Genomic DNA, 21110 nt, shown 5'->3' with positions numbered 1-21110 from the left:
GGTGTAAATATCCACCAAAAAGCTACCACATGTCTATTATAAAGCTGCCACATGTTTCTTGATTTTTATTATTTTTATTTTTTATGGGTTTTATTGTTTTATAGTTTTTAAAAGATATGGAACCCATATCTTTGTTTTTATTTTTAAAGTGTAGAACCTACATCATTTTTTCAATTTTTTGGTTTTTTAATTAGTGGGATCCACTTGTTTTTCAAAAAAATTAAAAGCTATGGGGCCTACATTTCTAAAAAGAAAATTTAGGCATGGGATCCACCCTAAAGCTAATCTTGGGTTGGGTCGAGCCAGGCTTAGCATGATAGTTCAGCATTTTAAGTAAGCTTAGACCTAGTCTAGTCTGATTTTTTGGGTCTTATTTTCTATCTAAGCCCATTTCTACATGTAATAATAAAGCTTAAGCCTGCCCAAAGCATAAATTTTTAAAATTGAGAAAAAAAATTTTTCATTTTTTTTGTAAATTAGTCATTTAACTAATTTAACTAATTTTAATTAAATTTATGAGTCATTTTGGCTTGCATCCAATTTAATTTTGTTAAATGCAATTTAAAATTGGATCATTGTTTTAATGTTTTACATAAAAAAAATTAGGCTTTCTCCTATTATTATTAATAAAGGAAATGGGCCTTATCCATTATAAAATAATAAAATAAATGGACCTTATCCCATTATAATAAGATTTTTTTTTTTATTTTTGAGCTAGATTGACCTAAGCTTTAAATCGTAAAACCCAAGCTCAACCCTATTTTTTTTTTATTAGACCTCATTTATTTATCCAAACCCTTTTAATAGGCCTAATATTCATGTTTAAACCCTTTAAAATTTTGGACAGACTTTCGGGTTCAGGTGGGCAGCCCAACCCATGAGCAAGTCTAACCCACACCTTGTTTTTTTATCCAATTTTTTATTTTATTTTTTAAAAATTTATGGGATCCACTTGCTTTTTAATTTTTAAATGATGTGTGACCCATATTCTTTTTTTGTGTAAGACCCACCTTTGCTAGTTTTTTCTCAACAGGTTTTTTTGTAATTTTTTTACTTTTATTATGAGGCCCACATTTTTATTTTTTAATTTAATACAAATACTATACTTATAATAATTAAGATTTAATTCATCTATGCATCTAACCATCTTATAGATTAATCATGCATGTGTACGGATATGCATTATATGATACATATTATCTACATTGTTTTAAGGCTGACATATGTAATTTATTTAAATTTTAAATAAAATTTTTTAAAAGGTGAAACGCACCTTTAATTTTTTTTTCTTTTTGGGCCTATTTTTAAAAATATCAAACTTGCATTTTTTTTATGCAACCCATTTTGATGATTATTTTTAATTTTTTTGTTTAATTTTTTATGTGTTTTATGACAATTCTTTTTTCAATGTGACCCATTTTTTTTATTTTTTTGTTGAACTTTTTTTTCCTAGATTTTTTTTATCACGTGCAATTTTTTTATATTCTTTTTTTTAAATATGCATAAATATCTTTTATTTTTTGGGGAACCAACTTGATATTAAATTTTATCCATTTTCTTTCTTCTTCTTTTTTTTTTTCAAAAAGATTCTATAAATTTTTTAATACTTCTTTTTACCTTTTTGATAAGAAAGGTATGCCATGTGTTTTTTTTTTTTAACTTTTTTTTCTATTTCTTATATAGTTAACAAACAAATTGTTAGATTTAATGTTTTATGACTGATTTGATCTCAAAAGTATGTCACATACCAAGTTATTTGATTCTTTTTTTCTTTTTCTTTTTAATCTTTTTTTCTATTTACTTTTGTCCTTTATTTGTTTCATAAAAAATTGAAATATTTTTTTAAAAATTTAACTCATTTTATATTATATTATATGATTATTATTATTATTATTATTATTATTATTAAAATATATGTTGTTCATTCTTTTTATTTATTTTCTACAAAAAAAAGATATTGAAGAATATGTTGACATCATATTTGGATTTGAATTTTTCATTCTTTTTTCAGATTTTCTCTTAGGTTTTAAGACTCACTTAATATCAAGTGTATGTCACATGTTTGCTTTTTTTGTTCTTTTTTTCTCTTATCTATTATTTTTCATTTTTATATTTAATAAATATTTTAATAAATTTAATTTTTTATGTGACCCCTTTGATGCTAAATTTATATCATGTATCTAATCATTCGCTTTTTTTCAAAAAAATTTTAATATTTAGTAATTTTTTAAAAATATTTTAAAATTTCTAAAGAAGTGGGATCCATTTAATATTATTAATTTAATAAATATATGTTCTTTTTTATTTGATAATATTAAAAAATATATTACAAACACTCTTCATCATATCGAGATTTAAGTTTTGCTCCTTTTTTCAATTTTTAAATCCTTGATATAACTTTATTTTTATTTTATATTTATATATATGTATTATATGAATATGATAATTATTTAACACTTTAATTTAATAAATCATTTTTTATTTTTTTATTTTTATTTTTAATTAAATTAATTTAACTAACAAAAGAGACCGATTAATGTATTCATATTGCAACTCCATTTAAATTTTTTCCTTTCCCTTTTTTTTTTAAAGTTTTGATTAAATTAATTTTATAACAAATAGTATTGATTGATAAAGATGCCAAAATAATTTGTAGTAGAAAAGTTTAATTTATCCTGATTAGATAAGGGGGCAAATTTTTTAGATCGAGGTAATGTTGAAATAGGTCTTTTTTTAAAAAAATAAAGAAAAGATCAGGGCATAAGCATATTTAAAGCGTTATGTCCTAACTGTTATAATGTATAGGTTTGTAAACCTATCACAATGAATAGAGTTGTCACCAATTTTCTTTTGCTTAGGTGTAATTGATCACCTAATTAAATCTATCCTTTTTTAAAGAAAAGTCCCAAGCTTAACTCAGATATCTTTGAAAAGGTAGATTATGTTGGTAGTTTAGAATGTGGTGTATTCCACATTGAGTAAAAAGATCATTTATATGTAGTTTAAAAGAGATTACTTATGTTATTTAAGTAATGGAGCTAAGTGTTGGAGTGGGCCAAATCATTTAGGCTTGATAGGAGTTTTCCTAGTGGGTTAGACAATTTTAAAAGTCAAAGATAGCATTTGAGTACTTAGGCTTGTTTAGTAAATAGATTTAATTTTTAAATCTTTTAATTTTTTATTTTGAAATATTACTAATTTTGAATAAATATGTTTAAATAGAGAAAAATATGATGGTCCAAATAAATATATCTAAACAGGAAAACATGACTATTTAAATAAAGTCTATTTAAACAAGAAAACATGACTATATAGAATATCATGACTTTTTGAATTGACTTGATTGGTAACTGTTCATTTATTATAAATAAATATTTTTGCCTGACCAATTTTACTACTTCTGATTTAGAAAATTTTTTAAGGCTTTGTTGTATCATATATGCGTAATTGCCTTTAAGATAGTACTCTTCACACCTCAAAGCCATATTTATTTTTTCTTTTTATTTTTGTTTTCTTAAATTTTACAATAATTTAAAGGTAATTATGGATACTACATCTACTGTTGCCCTTACTACTGCTATGGATTTGGAATCAAGCATGAAGGTTCATTTTTAAAATCAAGATGTAATCAAACGTGATCATTTTAAAGGATCAAACTACACAAAGTGGAAAAACAAAATGGTTAATGCATTGAAGATGTTTCATGTACTTAATCCAAATTTGAAACAAATTCCAAAACCAACTCCTAAAGATTCTAATGTTGTTAAGGCAACAAGAAGTGAACGTGAAAAAGATGAACTAGTCTGTCGAGGTTATATTTTGAATTCATTAGCTGATCTTCTATATGACTTACATAGAAATATGGAAACACGAAAAGAGATGGATTACTTTTGATCATCAATACATGAACGAAAATAAAGGTACCAATAAGTTTTTGGCCTTAAAATACTTGAATTTTCAATAACTAATGACAAACCAATCATGGTCCAAGTGCACTAGTTGCAAATTCTGGATTTTAAGTTAAATGAGCTAGAAATTAAGGTTTCTGATTCACTTCAAGTTAGAGCTATTTTGTCAAAACTTCCTCTTTCTTGAATGGATATAGGAAGAAAGTTCTACATTCAACAGATACTTTCATTATTAAAGAATTTCAGACTCACATACAGATTGAAGCGAAAAATCGTGCAAGAGATGCACTTTTTCTTGGAGGTTCCAATGTGAATTATGTGAGTGGACAAAATTCTAAAAAAACTCACAAGTCTTTTGGTAAATTTCAAAACAATTTTAAAGTAAAAAAGAATAGATTTAAAAAATCCAAATTTAACAAGAATAAAATGTGTGTCCATTGTGGAAAGAAAGGACATTTGATTAAAGATTGCAGATTTAAAAATATTGGAATTAAGATTGGTTTTAGTTCTAAAAACAAAGCGAATCCGGTTGAGCAATAAATTAATGAACTTGTTGTAATGGTGACTGACATGCAAATTGGAATGATCATTGAAGTTCATATGGCTACTACAAATAAGTCATCTAATTGGTGGCTAGATTCTGGTGTAGCAATTCATGTTTGCAACAACAAAAAGTAGTTCAAGACTTATTAAGAATGTAAAAGACGAAAAAACATCTTTATGGGAAATCATGTTCTTACCGAAGTGATTGAAAAATGAACGGTTGAATTGAAATTCACCTCAAGATGGAAACTAACTTTACTTAATGTTTTTCATGTTCATGAGACTAGAAAGAACCTTGTATCTGCAAATCTATTATGTAAGAAAGGCTTTAAGATTGTATTAGAGTTTGTTAAAGTTATAGTGTCCAAAAATGGTGTATTCATTGGAAAAGGATATTTTAATGATGATATGTTTAAACTAAGTATTGATGAAATAAATAATGCTTCTAGTTTTATTGTTGAGCATTCTTCTTCTTTATGGCATGCTAGATTAAGACATTTAAATTATCAATATAGAAATCATATAACTAAGCATGGTTATATAACATGCCAGAAAAATCATGACATTAAATATGAAATGTATCAAAGCAAAAATGACTAAGAAATTTTTTCTTCAAGCTAAAAGAAATCTAGAATTGTTAGAACTCATTCATTCTGATATTTGTAAATTAAAAGGTTTATTAACAAAGGGAAGAAAAAGGTATTTTATAACATTTGTAGATGATAGTTCTCATTATAGTTTTGTATATCTAATGAGAACAAAAAGATGAAGCTTTTGCTAAATTTAAAGAATATAAATCAATTGTTGAAAATCAAAATGAGAAGAAAATCAAAATTCTTCAAATTAATAAGGGTCGTGAATATTTTCCAAATTCATTTTGTCTTTTTTTGTGAAGATAATAGAATTATTCATCAAAAGACAGCCTCTTATGCACCTCAATAAAATGGTTTAGCCAAAAGAAAAAGTAAAACCTTACTTGATATGGTAAATAGTATGTTGTTAAATGTGAAATTACCTCTAAATCTTTGAGGAGAAGCACTTTTAATAGCATGTCATATACATAATAGATTTTCTTCAAAGAAATTCTTAAAGACACCATATGAACTTTGAAATCATGGCAAAAAATTAAATTTTGATTATTTTAAAATGTCAGGGTGCATTACCTTTTATAAAATACCTCATCCTCATAAATCAAAATTAGGACCTAGAGGTATTAAAAGTATTTTTGTTGGTTATGCACAGAATTCAAAAGCATATAGACTTCTTGATTTAAATACTAATGTTATTGTTGAATCTATTCATGTGGAATTTTTTGAAAATAAGTTTATATGTGATTTGAAATTGATATGGAGAAACAATTGAAATGATTCCTATGACTAAAAATAAAAGAAAAGAAAGTAATAATTTTGTTGAACTTAGAATGAGTAAAAGAACTAAAAAAAAAATCTTTTGCCTTCTAATTTTGTTTCTCCAAATTCTATGTATTCCTAGTAGAAGGAAATAGAACCAAATTATTTAATAAAACACCAATTAGATGAAGATCCTAAAACATTTAATAAAGCTATGATTTCAAGAGATGTTGTTTTTTGGAAATAGGCTATTAATGATGAAATGGACTCAATTATGTCCAATAATACATGGGTCTTGGTAAGTTTACCTCCAGGTTCTAAACCTATAGGAAATAAATGGGTGTTTAGAAAGAAAAATAACACAAATGATTCTATACAAACCTTTAAAGCAAGATTGGTTGCAATAAGTTTTAAACAAAAAAAAAAGCATAGATTATTTTGATACATATGCTCCAATAGCTAAAATAACATCGATTAGAGTTCTTATAGCTTTGGCTTCCATTTATAAATTACATGTGCATCAAATAGATGTTAAGACAGCCTTTTAAATGGTGACTTAAAGGAAAAAGTTTACATGAAACAACTGCAAGGTTTTATTCTTCCAGGTAATACGAATAAAGTTTGTAAATTAATTAACTTTATGGGCTAAAGCAAGCTTCTAAACAATGGGATGAAAAGTTTGATTCAACCATAGTAGCCAATGGTTTTAAACATAATGGAGCGGATAGGTGTATTTACTAAAAATTTACTAAAGAATATGGAGTTATAATATGTCTCTATGTGGATGATATGCTAATTTTTAGTACTAATATGATTGGCATAAATGAAACCAAAAGGTATTTGATTTCTAATTTCAAAATAAAAGATTTAAAGTTGATACCATTTTGGGAATTAAAGTTAAACGATATAACAAAGGTTTCGTACTTAATCAAAGCCATTATATTGAGAAACTGCTTAATAAGTTTAAGTATCTTAATATAAAATAAGCCAATACTCCATATGATACAAGTATAAAATTAACAAAAAATCAAGGTTATGTAATTGCACAACTTGAATATACTAGTGCTATTGGAAGTGTTATGTATGCTATGTATTGTACTAGGTCAAATACAACTTTTGCTATTTGCAAGTTATTAAGATATACCAATAAGCTTAGTATAAGTCATTAGAAAGCCATAGGAAGAGTTCTAGGTTATCTTAAAAGAACTAATGATTTTGTCTTATTTTGTTCCAAATATCTACTTGTTTTGGAAGGATATTCATATGCAAGTTGGATCACTAGTATAAGTGACAATAAATCCACTTCATAATGGATGTTTACTCTTAGAAATGGTGCAATTAGTTGGGCATCCAAGAAATAAACTTGCATTCATATTCAACTATGGAATCTAAATTTATAACTTTAGTTGCAGCAGGCAAGGAAGCTAAATGGCTAAAAAATTTATTAATGGATATAGAGTTATGGCCACAACCAATGACAACCATTTCCTAGTACTATGATAGTGAAGCTACTATGTCTAAAGCTTATAGTGAAATTTATAATAGAAAATCTAGACATATTATTCTAAAACATGATTATATCCAAGAATTGATAAAAAAAAATCGGGTGATTATCATAATATATATTAAATCTGCTAACGATATGGTAAATCTTCTTACTAAAGCATTACCTAGAAATTTGGTAAGAAGCACCATAAGTGGAATGGGTTTAAAATTCCTTTTAGACACCAATAATGGATACCTAACTTTGAATTAGTAACCTCTACTTATAAAGTTTAATAGGTAACAACAAGTTATTGTTATGTGTCTATAAACACTAGTTAACCCATTCTAAATATTTGAAATACTAGTGTAAGCCATTACATAAATGGAAGATGAGATAGAACTCTTAATGGATTATAATTAAATGTCTATAGTAATGGAGACATAAACAAGAAACTCCACCTATATAAACATAGAAGTGGTGCCACTTCAACAAGAAAATTGAAAACTTTCTTGTAAATGTTTATGAATAAGGATAAGCACATGGCCATAATAGTGCTAAAGCGGCTATAAACCTCTAATAGAATATTAAATAAATATTATATGTGTTATATCTCCAATTTTAACACTAGGAGTTAAGGTTTAATTTGCGGACACCATCAACTTCGTTAGAATTCTAAAGTATATACACTAATTGAAGGTTTAAATCAAAAGATACCTTTTTGTATTCATAATATTTGTGTGAAAGATTAAAAATTAAGCACCAACATTCCAAGCTGGTGAGGAATTGTTGGTAGTTTAGGATGTGGTGTATCCCACATTGAGTAGAAAGATCATTTATATATAGTTTAAAAGAGATTACTTATATTATTTAAATAATTAAGCTAAATGTTGGAGTGAGCCAAGTCATTTGGGCTTGCTAGGTGTTTTTTTAATGGGTCAGACAATTTTAAAATCAAAGATAGGCATTTAGGCACTTGGGTTTATTTAGTAAATAGATTTAATTTTTAAATCTTTTAATTTTTTATTTCAAAATATTACTAATTTTGAATTAATATGTTTGAACAGAGAAAAATATAATGGTCCGAATAAACATATCTTAACAGAAAAATATAACTGTTTAAATAAAGTTTATTTAAACAAGAAAATATGACTATACAAAATATCATGACTTTTTAAATTGACTTGATGGGTGACTGTTCATTTATTATAAATAGATCTTTTGCCCGACCAATTTTACTACTTTTGATTTAAAGAGTTTTTTAAGGCTTTATTATATCCTATAGGCATAATTGCATTTAAGATAGTGTTCTTCACACCTCAAAGCCATATTTCTTCTTTCTTATTGTTTCTGTTTTCTTAAATTTGGTAATAGATTTTAGTCTACAAAACTATAACTAGGTTTAAGAATATGATTACACATGAGGAAGGTTATAGCACCCTTATAGCACCCATCCAAAAAATGGTATAAGTGAATTTCGTGTTATCCAAGCCTTAAAACATGGGTGAATTTAATAAAATTTTCTTACCTTAAGAGTATTCATAGAGACTAATGTCGTACTCTGAAAAGGCTTCGTCATCAGTTTTATTAATGTGTTTTTTAAGGAATTAATTATTTTTAAAAATCAATAAAATTCTCCAATTGTTTGGCAAAATTTTATTTCGAAATACATCCTTTAATAATTTGGTAGGATTTTTATTTGAAAAACTATTTATGATTTTATCTTAAAAAAAACTATTAAATCCTCAATAGTTTGGTAAGATTTAATTTTGAGATTTAAATCATCCAATAGTTTGGGAGGATTGAAAATTTTGTTTTTTTAAATAAAAATAATTAAATCTTTTAATAGTTTAGTAAGATTTAACTTTGACATTTAAAACTTTAAATAGTTTCATATGATTTATTCAAAATATTTTTAATTAAATTTTATTATGAAATCCTACAATGGTTTGGTAGGATTCACGAATTTATTTAAAAATATTTTTAACAAAATTAATTTAAATAAAATTAATAAATAAAATAAAATAAACAAATAAATAAATAAGAAGGAAAAAAATTTTACCCAAAAATGTCAGTGGCTCGACTTAGCTTGATAGAGGTTCGGCCATAAAAACAATGTTTGGCTCAACTGATCAGCTTAGAATAGCTAGTGGCTCAACTTTGGCTTTAACAAGATTGCAAGCTATTTGGTCGCACGATACGGGTTGGGTAGGACTCGATAAAACATGCAAATCCTATTAGCCTTCTGAATTCTAAAATGACATTGTTTCTTCTTTATATAAAAGCCAACCTTTTTTTCTCAAAATTTCTTTCTCTTTCTTTCTTCTGTCTTTTCTTTTATAAATTTCGATCACTGGAATCTTCAAAGCTTGCCAGGAAATTTATCGAATTCTAGGGTTGTTGCAAGAATTTTGGAATGATAGCCGGAGTCTCACTGAAACTTAGGTTCAGTTATAGGAATGTTTATAGGAAATTGGAAATCGTTGCTAGATTTTGGTGTTGTCACCAAAATTTCATCAAAAAATTTGAATTTCATTGAAAAATTCAATTGAAAATTGTGAATTTTCTAAAAAATTTTCCAAAAAATTACAAAAAATCGCTTTTGATAAAATTTGATCCCCTAAAAACTATTTCTCACTCTATTTCTCTCAAATTAAACCAAAACAAATTTCAAATCTTTAAAAGAATGAAATTCCAACAAAAATTGAAAATTTTTTTTACTGCCAATCTTAACTCGCTCCGATTACCTTTTGATTTTTGCTTCCTCTTATATAGATGTTAGTATGGTAGAGATTAGGCTCAAAATCAACTTGAGATTCAAATTTTAAAATTTAAAAGAAATCCTATCTTGTTTATTTGAACTTTAATCCAAATAAAAAAAGGATTTGAAAGAGAAAAATCCTTATCCAAATTCTTTTAAATTTTAAAACTCCTTTAATCCTAGAGCTTTTATCCAAACCAAATTTCAATTTTTTGCTTTTTATTTTTTATTTTTTTACCCTATGTCTATTTCTATCTAAAACATAAAATACAAATAATAATAAAAGCAAAAGAAATGGGCCTAATTGTTATCATACCTAAATTAGATGGCCTATGAAAATTAAAATATCAAAGTCCAATAGTAACTCAAACTTTGAATGGTTGGGTTATGATCCAATAAAAGAATAAATAAGAATTTCATAAATTAGAAACCCCAAACTAAATGGGTGTCTAAAAAAGTTATTTTCTCATATGACCCATTTCCTTATTTTTTAGTTAAACCCATATTTTTTCTTCCATTCTTTTCTTAACTTTGTTTGCTTAGCTCCCACGTGTTCCCTTTTAATTTTTTTAATATTTAATTAAAAATTAAAAAAAATTTTGTGAGATTCACTTGATACTAATTTTTTTTAAAAATTTTAATAAATATTTTAATATATTTTTTATGTTAAACCCACTTGATATCAAGGATATACCACGTATTTTTTTTTTCAATTTTTAACTTTTACTTTTTTTCAATATTTTCTTCTTTATATATTTAATAAATAATTTTTTATATTTTATTTTTTAGAGAACTCACTTGATATCAAGAGTATATAACATGTTAAGCCATTTGAGTCCTTCTTTCTTTTTTACTTTTTTTCTATTTACATTTTTTACCATTTTTATTTAATAAAAAATTAAATATTTAATATTTTTTCTATGTTAGGCCCATTTAATATTACTATTAAAAATATATTTTTTGAGGTATTAAAATAAATTAGTCCTTTATATAAATCTTGCAAATGAATGGAGTCACAATTGGCCCTACTTTAATTTTTCTTTTTTTTTCTTTAAGTAACGCATAGCAATTATTTTTTACTTTTTACTCTTTTAAAAATATTTCATAACATTTTTTATTTTCTCTTTCAATGTGTCCCATTATTTTTTTTTTCATGGGGCTCATTTTGTGGCTTTGTATTTTTTTTAAATCTTTTTATATATTTCATAAATTGTTTAATGTGAAACCCACTTATTTTATTAATTTTTTGGCTTAGGTTTTTTTTTTTTTCAATTTTTTTTTTTTGCTTGGGTGCTATGTGTCTTTTATTAGTTTTCTTTTTATATTTAATAATCATTTATTTTTCTTTTAGTTAGAACTTACTTGATACCAATTTTTTTTAAAAAAACCACTTAATTAACCTCTTTTATATTTTAATTTTTTTGTTGGACTTACTTGATACCAAAGATATGCCACATGTTCTTTTTCTATTTTTTATATGTTTAATCAATAATATTTTAGATTTCATTTTTTAGGAACTTACTTGATATTAAAGATATATCACGTGTCAAACTATTTGATTATTTTCTATTTTGGTTTTTAAACTTTTTTTCTATTTACAATTTTTTCACTTTTATTTAACAAATATTTTAAATTCTACACATAAATTTTGGTTATCTAAGGATGAATAGTACATGATGAAAGGAGATGCCATTTGAAAGTTTCTTATTTTTGTTTATTTAAAGTTGTGCTTTTAAAGTTTTTTCTTTTTTTTGTATTTTGCTTAATCTTTTAAATATTTAACCAATATTTTTTAAAGATTTTATTTTTTTAAAAGTGAGACCACTTTATACATATTTTTTGCTATTTTTCTTTTTTTTGGTCTTTTTTAAAGATTTTAATTTTATTTTTTATAAGATCCATGAAATATTAACGTATGTCACATTTTTTTTTCTTATTATTTTTTATTTTTATATGTTTAATAAATTTTTTTAGATTTTAAATTTTTTTATCTTGCTAACTTGACTAACTTGATACTAAATGTATGTGATGTCTCAAGTTATTTTTTTCTTTTTTATCAATGTTAGCCTTGAATTGATCCTTATTTTGAAATAACAAAACATTAACCTAAATAAGCTTGACCAAGATTTTAAAAAGATTTATTTAGTACATGTTCTTAAGTTTTATATTTTGGTACTAAATAACTAATATGTTTTTCAAAGTTTAAACAAACCTTTCTTGTTTTCATATTTTTCAAACCAAATCTATCTTTAAAGATTATTTATTTAAGCTTAAATGAAAGTCCAATTGTTGTTTTTAAAATGAATTTATTCATTTTGGACTTAATACAAATTTGATAATATTGGTTTTGAGAAATAGATTAACTTAAGAAAATTATTTTACAAAAACAAAGTTTTCCAATGTTGAAGTTGTTTTTATTTTTTGTATTAATTTACAAAGCTTTAATATTTTAGTTTTATATGGTTGGAAAGCTCTTTGAGTCTTTTTTCTAATGGATAAAACAAAACCAAAATCGAAATTTTTTAAAAAAAGGTTTTGAATTTTTACTACACACTTTTTAGTTGTTTAAAAACTACACAATAGATAGTTTTGAAAATTCATTATAATTCGTACACAATGAATTAGGTGATGAATTTTATATGGATAAATAGCCCTTTAAGTCTAGTTTCTAAATCTTCAACTAGATTTTGATTTGGATTTCTAATTCAAGATATGATCAAATTAGTGAGTAGAGTGTAAAACAGGAGACAACCACTTAACCATGGATAGGATCGCTCCCCTAAAGAAGGGATGATTGAACTTTTAACCAAAAAGTAGTGTTGTGTTCCTAGTTGAAGAAGGGATCAACCACCTTATGTAAGGAATCGATTATCCCCTTGAACCAATCGATCCCTTAAAGGAAGAGATTGATCGAGTAGGTTTTTTCAAGCCATGAATAGGTTCCAAAACATGAACTAATCAATCCCCTCATGGAAGGGATCGATTAAGTCTAAGCAAAATCACTCTAACAGCTACTTTTTCATGCTTCTAACAGGCATTTTCTTCTTTCAAGCTTCCCCAATGGTTAGTTCTTCAATTTTTTTATATATTGGCCATTCCAACACACTAAGAAAATTGATGAAGCAAGAGAGTAAGAGCCAACAAGTTACATTTTATTCTCTTAAAGAATCAAGAGTTGTTAGACCTTAAAAGTCTACATCTTTGTATTTGGTATATCCAAATTATTGTTGTTATTCATTCATCAAATTTCTTTGTACTTCATTATGCAAACACTTAGCCTTTAAGAGATGTTTTAAGTTTGCATTTGTATTAAATGATTTTGTAATCAAAAGTTGAGGCATTCTCTTGAATTTATGGGATTGTGTGGTTGTTACTTAGCCTAGAAAGTAGAAAGTGTAAGGTTTCTATCTTAATCCTTAGAGAGAAAAAAATAGGGTTGTATTTTCAATTCAAGAATAGTGGATTAAAGTCTTGAAATGGACAACCAAGAGAGAGAACGTAAGTGCCTTGTGGAGAAGGATCCAACCTTTATAAATCTTTGTGTTTGATTTCTCTATCTCTATCTCTTTACTTTGATTATAGTTTATATTTGCTTCAAGTTCATCAATTTGTTGTTTTTTACATTAGGTTGTGGTATTGATCTTAATTTTTCATTCAGTTATTTTGAAATCATTGTTTTAGAAAAATTTGAAGAAATCTAATTCACCCTCATATTGGATCACCATCTTACCTAAAAAGCTAATAATTGGTATCAAAGCATTGGTCTCTTTTTATAGGTTTAACTACATTGAGTCAAGATCCTATGGCTCAATTTAGCTTTCAAGATGGTGAGAAAGTCCTTAAAGCTCCTATGTTTGATAAATTTAAATTTTGTGAATGAAGAATAAGGATGAAGGTGTTCATAATAGCCCATGATTTTAAAACTATAAATGTGATAGAAAAAGGGCTTAAAATTCCTTCAAATGATGCAAACTGTATAAGGCACTTGATGGATGATACAAATGCCAAGTGCATTCTCTATGAAGCTCTTAACTCCTACAACTTCAACTTGGTCTCAAATTGTTCAACTTTAAATGAGATATAAAGGAAGTTAGATGAGCTAAATGAAAGATAAACTTTCAACTTAAATGCATCATGTGTCATGGCTCTTAAAAAGCCTAAGATATCTACTAACTTAATTGATTCAAATTCATATACTTTTGATGAATTGCAAGATGCCTTGCATGAGTTAGTTATGAAATTTGAGTTAATGAAAATGAAATACAAGAAAATGATTTCAAAATTGAATGTTGAAAATGATTTTTTGATAAATGCAAAAAATATTTTGGAAAAAAAATTAAAATTTGAAAATAGATTTTGAAACCTCAAAGTAGAAATGAATTCTATAAAAAGAAAATATTGTTTTGAAAAAGAAATTTGATGAATTGATGAATGAAAAACAAAAGCTTTTAAAGAGTTCATTAAGTACTAAAATGATTAAATGCAATTTTTGTAATTTTCATGGTCATGCTATACATACTTGTCCTATTAAAAGAAAAGTCTCATTTCGAATTAGATAAGTATGGGTTTCTAAAGGAACAAAAGACTTGGTGATTAACTTTCAAGGACCTAAAGTAAATTGGATACCAAAAATCAAATTAGATTGTTTCTTGTATGTGTGCTAAAGCAATGAGCTACAATGTAAAATTGAAGATTGAATACTCTAGACACAAAATGGAGATGGGTAACCTAAACTTTTATCTTAAGTGAATATGAAATTGGTTGCCTATTCTTATTGGACATAGAATGCTTAATGGATATTGGTATATGCTTTGTTGATATATCTTAAATATACCAATTTTATTTGATATATGTGTGCGTGAATTGAGTATACATTTTTTTGTATGATTTTAATATATTCCACATGCTTGTTGATATTGTGTTTAATACTTATTTGCTTTAGATACATTTTTAAGAGAATTCATGAATGCTCTAATGAATTTGTGGGATTACATGTGAATACTCTTAATATTGAGATTGCATGAATAATCTTGATATTTGAATATTATTTGTGAAATTGTTATTGATGCTTAAAGTGAAAATTGTGTGCTAAAGTGTTTTTGTATTCATGCACAAATTTAGAGAGAGCACTTAAAGCTTAATGATTTTGAGACATTATGTTTTGCCTTGAAAATGGATCTTGCTATAATCAAGCCTTAAAATATGAAATTTTGTTTTAGCAAGCTTTTTAATTGTAAAATGAATTTGAATATCTTGAATTCAATAATTTAAACTTGCTCAAACAAAGAAAACTTGAGAACTTGCATTAGTTTTAATTTTTCATAGTGTTACATACAAATTTCAAAGGATTTTGAAGCTTAAAAGGTCAAATTTTGTTTTTAAACATTTATGGGCATAAAAACCATTTGAACTTTTTCAAAGTGTGATATAAAACTTGTCTAAATGGTTTGAAAAGCTTAAATGTGAGTTTAAACATATTGGCCCATCTTAATAACCTTTTTCAAGGAAATATAGGATTTAAAAATTGACTTTTTTTTATTTTCTTATTTCTAGGGCCAAATGATCACTTGATCAACTTTGTTTTGTCATTTGAAACTTGTTGGAAAGGTTCAAGATGGTTAAAAATGAGCTTGACTAGTTTTGAGATTTATTAAGGTATTTTTCAAGCAAAAATGAGTTTTAAAGTGCAAAAATCAAAATCCTAGATATATTAAGCTTTGAATGGATTATCCTATTGTATTTTGCATAAATATATTTGTTTGAATGATTTTGGCATGACGAAAATTATTTTTGTGATTTTTTTGCGTATTGATTTGTGATTGTTGAACATGCCTATATAACCATGATGTTTGAAATTGCTCCACTTGTTGGTAATGTTTAGAGGTTGTGAAATATTATTTAAACTTGATTATTTTATTCTCAATTGTTTTAACTCTTGATTTTTTATTTTACAAATTGATGATCATCTTGTGCTTAAATTATAAATATTGATGTTTGATTGTTAATCTTTTGATTTCTTATGGAATAGTCCTGAAACATGCTTTAATTATTTATTCTTATCAATTTAAGATTTATTTCTTCTCTTGTGTTGATGAACTGATGAACTTTATGTGCTTAAAATATATATATATATATTGATTCTTTGTTTATCTATGTTTTTAGTCAAGATATGTGCTCCTATGATGATTGGTTCAACTTGACCTTAATACTTGTGATTTGAAAATGCTTAAATTGTTTATTTCTTAATTTGTGAAATACTTTTGTGATATGCTTTGCTCTTATGCTTAAATGTTATATCTCTTTGATTTGAGTTTTTAAATTGATGGACTACTTGTTTTTTAAATGATGTGTTATTAATTCATCTATTGTTCTTGTCAAGTGTGTGCATATAACATAAATATGATTTTTCTTGACTTGACATGTTGCAATATGACTTAAGTAAATGATTTTCTTATGATGCTTATTTTTAGCTTAAGTCATTGTTGATTAAGGCTATAATTCGTGTAGACATATTTATGCTGTTGTGTTAAAACTTTTTTGAATATCTTTTTTATGACAAATATGTCTTCCTTGAGTTTTTAGTTTTCGTATAGCCTAAAATTTATTTTGACATATTCTTTGGTAATTTCTTGAATACACATGAACATTGAATATGTCTATTTTGTGTTCGTGAATGATCTAAAAGGTTTGATTTTTACACATTACATGAGAACTTTTACTTTAGTGCCATTCTTGTGCTATTTGATGTTTAATTGATATATGACCTCTAGCTTAAGTATATATCTCCCTTGCAATTGACAACTTGTGCTTAGTGAATAAATTTTTCTTTTGCCTATAATGACTTAGAATATGGAATTGTTTTCTAATTGGTGTAATTTTTATCGATTGATTTTCTTGATGCTTTTTAATGAAAATCTTTTGTCAAGAAATTTTTCTAAGTCTATGCTAGGAGAACTTGAAATGAGCATGAATGAGCCTACATTTTTGGAATTTCAATAAGCAAGTCATCTTTATCAATCAAGCCTAAGAACATCAAAGACTAGCTCAAATGATGTGGAATAGAGGATTCAAAGCCTCATTCAACTACAATGAGCACAACAATATAGCATGATAAGGATGAAGGTAATTGTATTGAATCTATGCTATGTGCCTATGATTTATAATATTTAATGCATGATTTGATAAATGCTTGCTTTGATATGTGCAAAAAATAGATATTATATTTGAATTTGTGAACACTTTGCATAAATTAATCACCAAGCTACTTGATAGAATTTGTCTTAACTTTGTTAAATGCTTGGATTGATTAATATTCATGCCTAGTTCTTGATTGCTTTGATTAATAGTTTTTATTGCATGAATATTTGTTTGAATCTTTGGACATTAATATGAGTTGAATATATTTATTTTTTTATCTTTCAATTGCCTTGACTCATGGATTATGAACTTACAATTTTGAAATTTTATACACATGTTCATTGATTGAGATCATTGAGATAGAATGTATCACATTATGTCTAAATGTTTGTATCTCTATTGGTATATTACTATATGTGATTTGAAATGTTTTTGCATATGCTTGCATGATTTTGATTGAATTATATATTTAGATACTTGCATATGTTTAGATTAAATTGCTATGCATTGAAATAAACAAGAACATATTTGAATAATAATTCTGCTCTCATTGTTTCTTTGCTAGCTTATGTGTTCATCATGTTTGAAAAATACTTGCATAATCTATGTTTTGACATGATGATTATTGAACTTCATTGCTCATTAGTATTCATGCTTTATTAAATTCATATGATATTTTGGTTCTTGTTTGGATAGGATAGCTTATGAAATATTACTATTTCATTTATGCATGTATTAAATGAATTTTTTATATGCTTGAAGTATGTGTGCTTTATGAAAGTTATTGAATAAAATTGTTAACAATTGGTAACAATTGGTATCAAAACTATTAAAGAATTTGTTTTTTTAACTTTCATGGACACTTGTTTATGTGCCTATCATTGATATAGCTTATACCTTTCATGCAAAATTGTGTGTGCCTTAAATTGATTAATCCTTATTTTAAAAAGAGGGAGAAATCTTAGAATACAACTTTGCTTGATTTGTTGTGTGATAATAATTGGTATTATTTATGATAACATATCTTTAACAATTGGTATCTATAACAATTGATATGAGCTTGTATGCATGTGCTTGAATTTATGCTTAATTACTATTGATGTTTTAGGCTCTAAGCACATCTTATCCTAACATGATTTATGAATAGATTGCATATCATTCATTTTCTTTTGCTCATAAATTTCATGTAGTAAATTTGATGACTTGTGCTAAAATGCTAAAATTGGATGCACTTATGCTTTTGTGCTTGAATACATGTATGTAAACTTCATTGTACACATTATACTTGATTACATGCATTCAAAATACTCTGATATTATTGATATCTAGCATTTTGTCTATAGCTTAAATTGATCTCTCTTTCTTTTGAAATGACATAAAAGAGGAGAGAGTTTAGAGATATTTCTTATTGTATGCTTATAGTAATTGATATAAGAGCTTAAACATTTCGTATAAAGAGCATAAACAAAAAGGAGGAGAAATGTTTCATGAATATATTTATTAATGATGCCTCTTTGTGTTTATTTGCTCATCAATATGCTCATGCCTTTTTGCTATGATAAAAAAGGAGAGAAATATCATGTAGACAATTTTGCTTGTGCTTGACATGCATATGTTTTTATTGTTCTTGTTTCATATATTTGACTAACATATGTTTATTACGTTGTGTTGGAGATGCATTAATTGAGGTAAAGTTTTGCCTTGCATTGTTTAAGAGGGAGTTTTTGAAAATATTTTTCAAAATCTTAAATATTTCAAAGAAAGTTTTTCATCAAGCAAATTTGACCTTAAGTTTTATCTTATCAAAAAGAGGAAGATTGTTAGCCTTGAATTGATTCTTATTTTGAAATGACAAAACATGAAACTAAATAAGCTTGATCAAGATTTTGAAAAAGATTTATTTAGTACATGTTCTTAAGTTTTATATTTTGGTACTAAATAAATAATATGTTTTTCAAAGTTTAAATAAACCTTTCTTGTTTTCATATTTCTCAAACCAAATCTATCTTTAAAGATTATTTATTTGAGCTTAAATGAAAGTCCAGTTGTTATTTTTAAAGTGAATTTATTCATTTTGGACTTAATACAAATTTGATAATATTGGTTTTGAGAAATATATTAACTTAAGAAAGTTGTTGTACAAGAACAAATTTTCCAATATTGAACTTGTTTTATTTTTCTATATTAATTCACAAAACTTTAATATTTGAATTTTATATGGTTAGAAAGGTATTTTGGGTCTACTTTCTAATTGATCAAACAAAATCAAAATCCAAATTTTTTAGGAACAGATTTTGAATTTTTACTAGACACTTTGCAGTTATCTAAAACTACACAAGGTGTAGTTTTGCAAAATTCACTATAATTCGTATTAGATGATTAATTTTATATGGATAGAAAGCTCTTTAAGTATAGTTTCTAAATCTTCAAACGATTTTTGATTTGGATTTGTATAATTCAAGATATGATCAAATTAGTGAGTAGAGTGTAAAATAGAAGCCAACCACCCAGCCATGAACAAGATCGATCCCTTCAAGACAGGATCGATTGAATTTTTATCCAAAAAGCAACATTGTGCTCCTGGTTAAAGGGATCAATCAACCTATGTAAAGGATCAATCACCCCTTTGAACTAATTGATCCCCTCAAGAAATGGATCGATCGGGTAGGCTTTTTCAAGCCGTGAATTGGATCTAAAACATGAACCAATCAATCCCCTCATGGAAAAGATTGATCAGGTCTTGGCAAAATCACTCCAACGGCTACTTTTCATGCTTTCAATGGGCATTTTCTTCTTCCAAGCTTCCCCAATAACTAGTTCTTCAATTTCTCTATATTTTGGCTACTCCAACACACCAGGGAGATTGATGAAGCAAGAGAGCAAGAGCCAACAAGTTATATTTTCATTCTCTAAAAGAATCAAGAATTGTTAGAGCTTAAAAGTCTACATCTTTGTATTTGTTGTATCCAAATTATTGTTGTTGTTCATTCATCAAATTTCTTTGTACTTCATTAGGCAAACACTTAGCCTTTGATAAGTGTTTTAAGTTTGCATTTATATTAAATGATTTTGTAATTAAGAGGTGAGGCATCCTCTTAAATTTGTGAGATTGTGAGATTGCTACTTAGCCTAGAAAGTAGAGAGTGTAAAGTTTCTATCTTAATCTTTAGAGAGAAAAAAATAGGGTTGTACTTTCAATTCAAGAATAGTGCATTAAAGTTTTAGTGTGGACAACCAAAAGAGAGGATGTGGGTGCCTTGTGAAAAATAGTCGAACCTCTATAAATTCTTATATTTGATTTCTCTATCCCTATCTCTTTACTTTGATTATAGTTTATATTTGCTTCAAGTTCATCAATTTGTTGTCATTTGCATTAGATTGTGATATTGATCTTAATTTTTCATTCAATTATTTTGAAATCATTCTAATTTACCCTCCTTTTGGATCACCATTTCACCTAAAAAGCTAACATTTAATTTTTTATTTACTTTTTCTTTTTTTCTTTTAAACATTTATACATTTTTTAAAAATATTTTATCTTGAAACAATTTGAGTATGTATATGATCATTTTATCTTGAAACAATATACCTTGAGATGGGTCAATTTTTTTTTTTTTTAAAAGCTCTGGATGAAAATGTATTTAGGGTATATTGTTCTAACTTATTTCAAGGTATGTATAAAAATATATGTTTATTATTTATTTAATATATATATATGTATTATATTAATTAATTTATTTTTTATTTTAATTTAAAAAATTAATATTTTAAACTCTATATAAAACATCAAAGTATCAATGTGTCTGTGGTTTTTTTTTTAATTTTTTATGTATTTATTTTTTATTGATAAAATTTATGAAAAAAGAAACCAATTAAAGTATCCACATGTTATTCCTTTTTTTTTTAACCTTTCGTCTTATTTTTGTCTT

Source organism: Durio zibethinus, chromosome 10 (assembly GCF_047325235.1).
Source record: "Durio zibethinus cultivar Kanyao isolate XHJ-2024 chromosome 10, ASM4732523v1, whole genome shotgun sequence".
Classification (NCBI taxonomy): Eukaryota; Viridiplantae; Streptophyta; class Magnoliopsida; order Malvales; family Malvaceae; genus Durio; species Durio zibethinus.
This window is presented reverse-complemented; position numbering follows the sequence as displayed.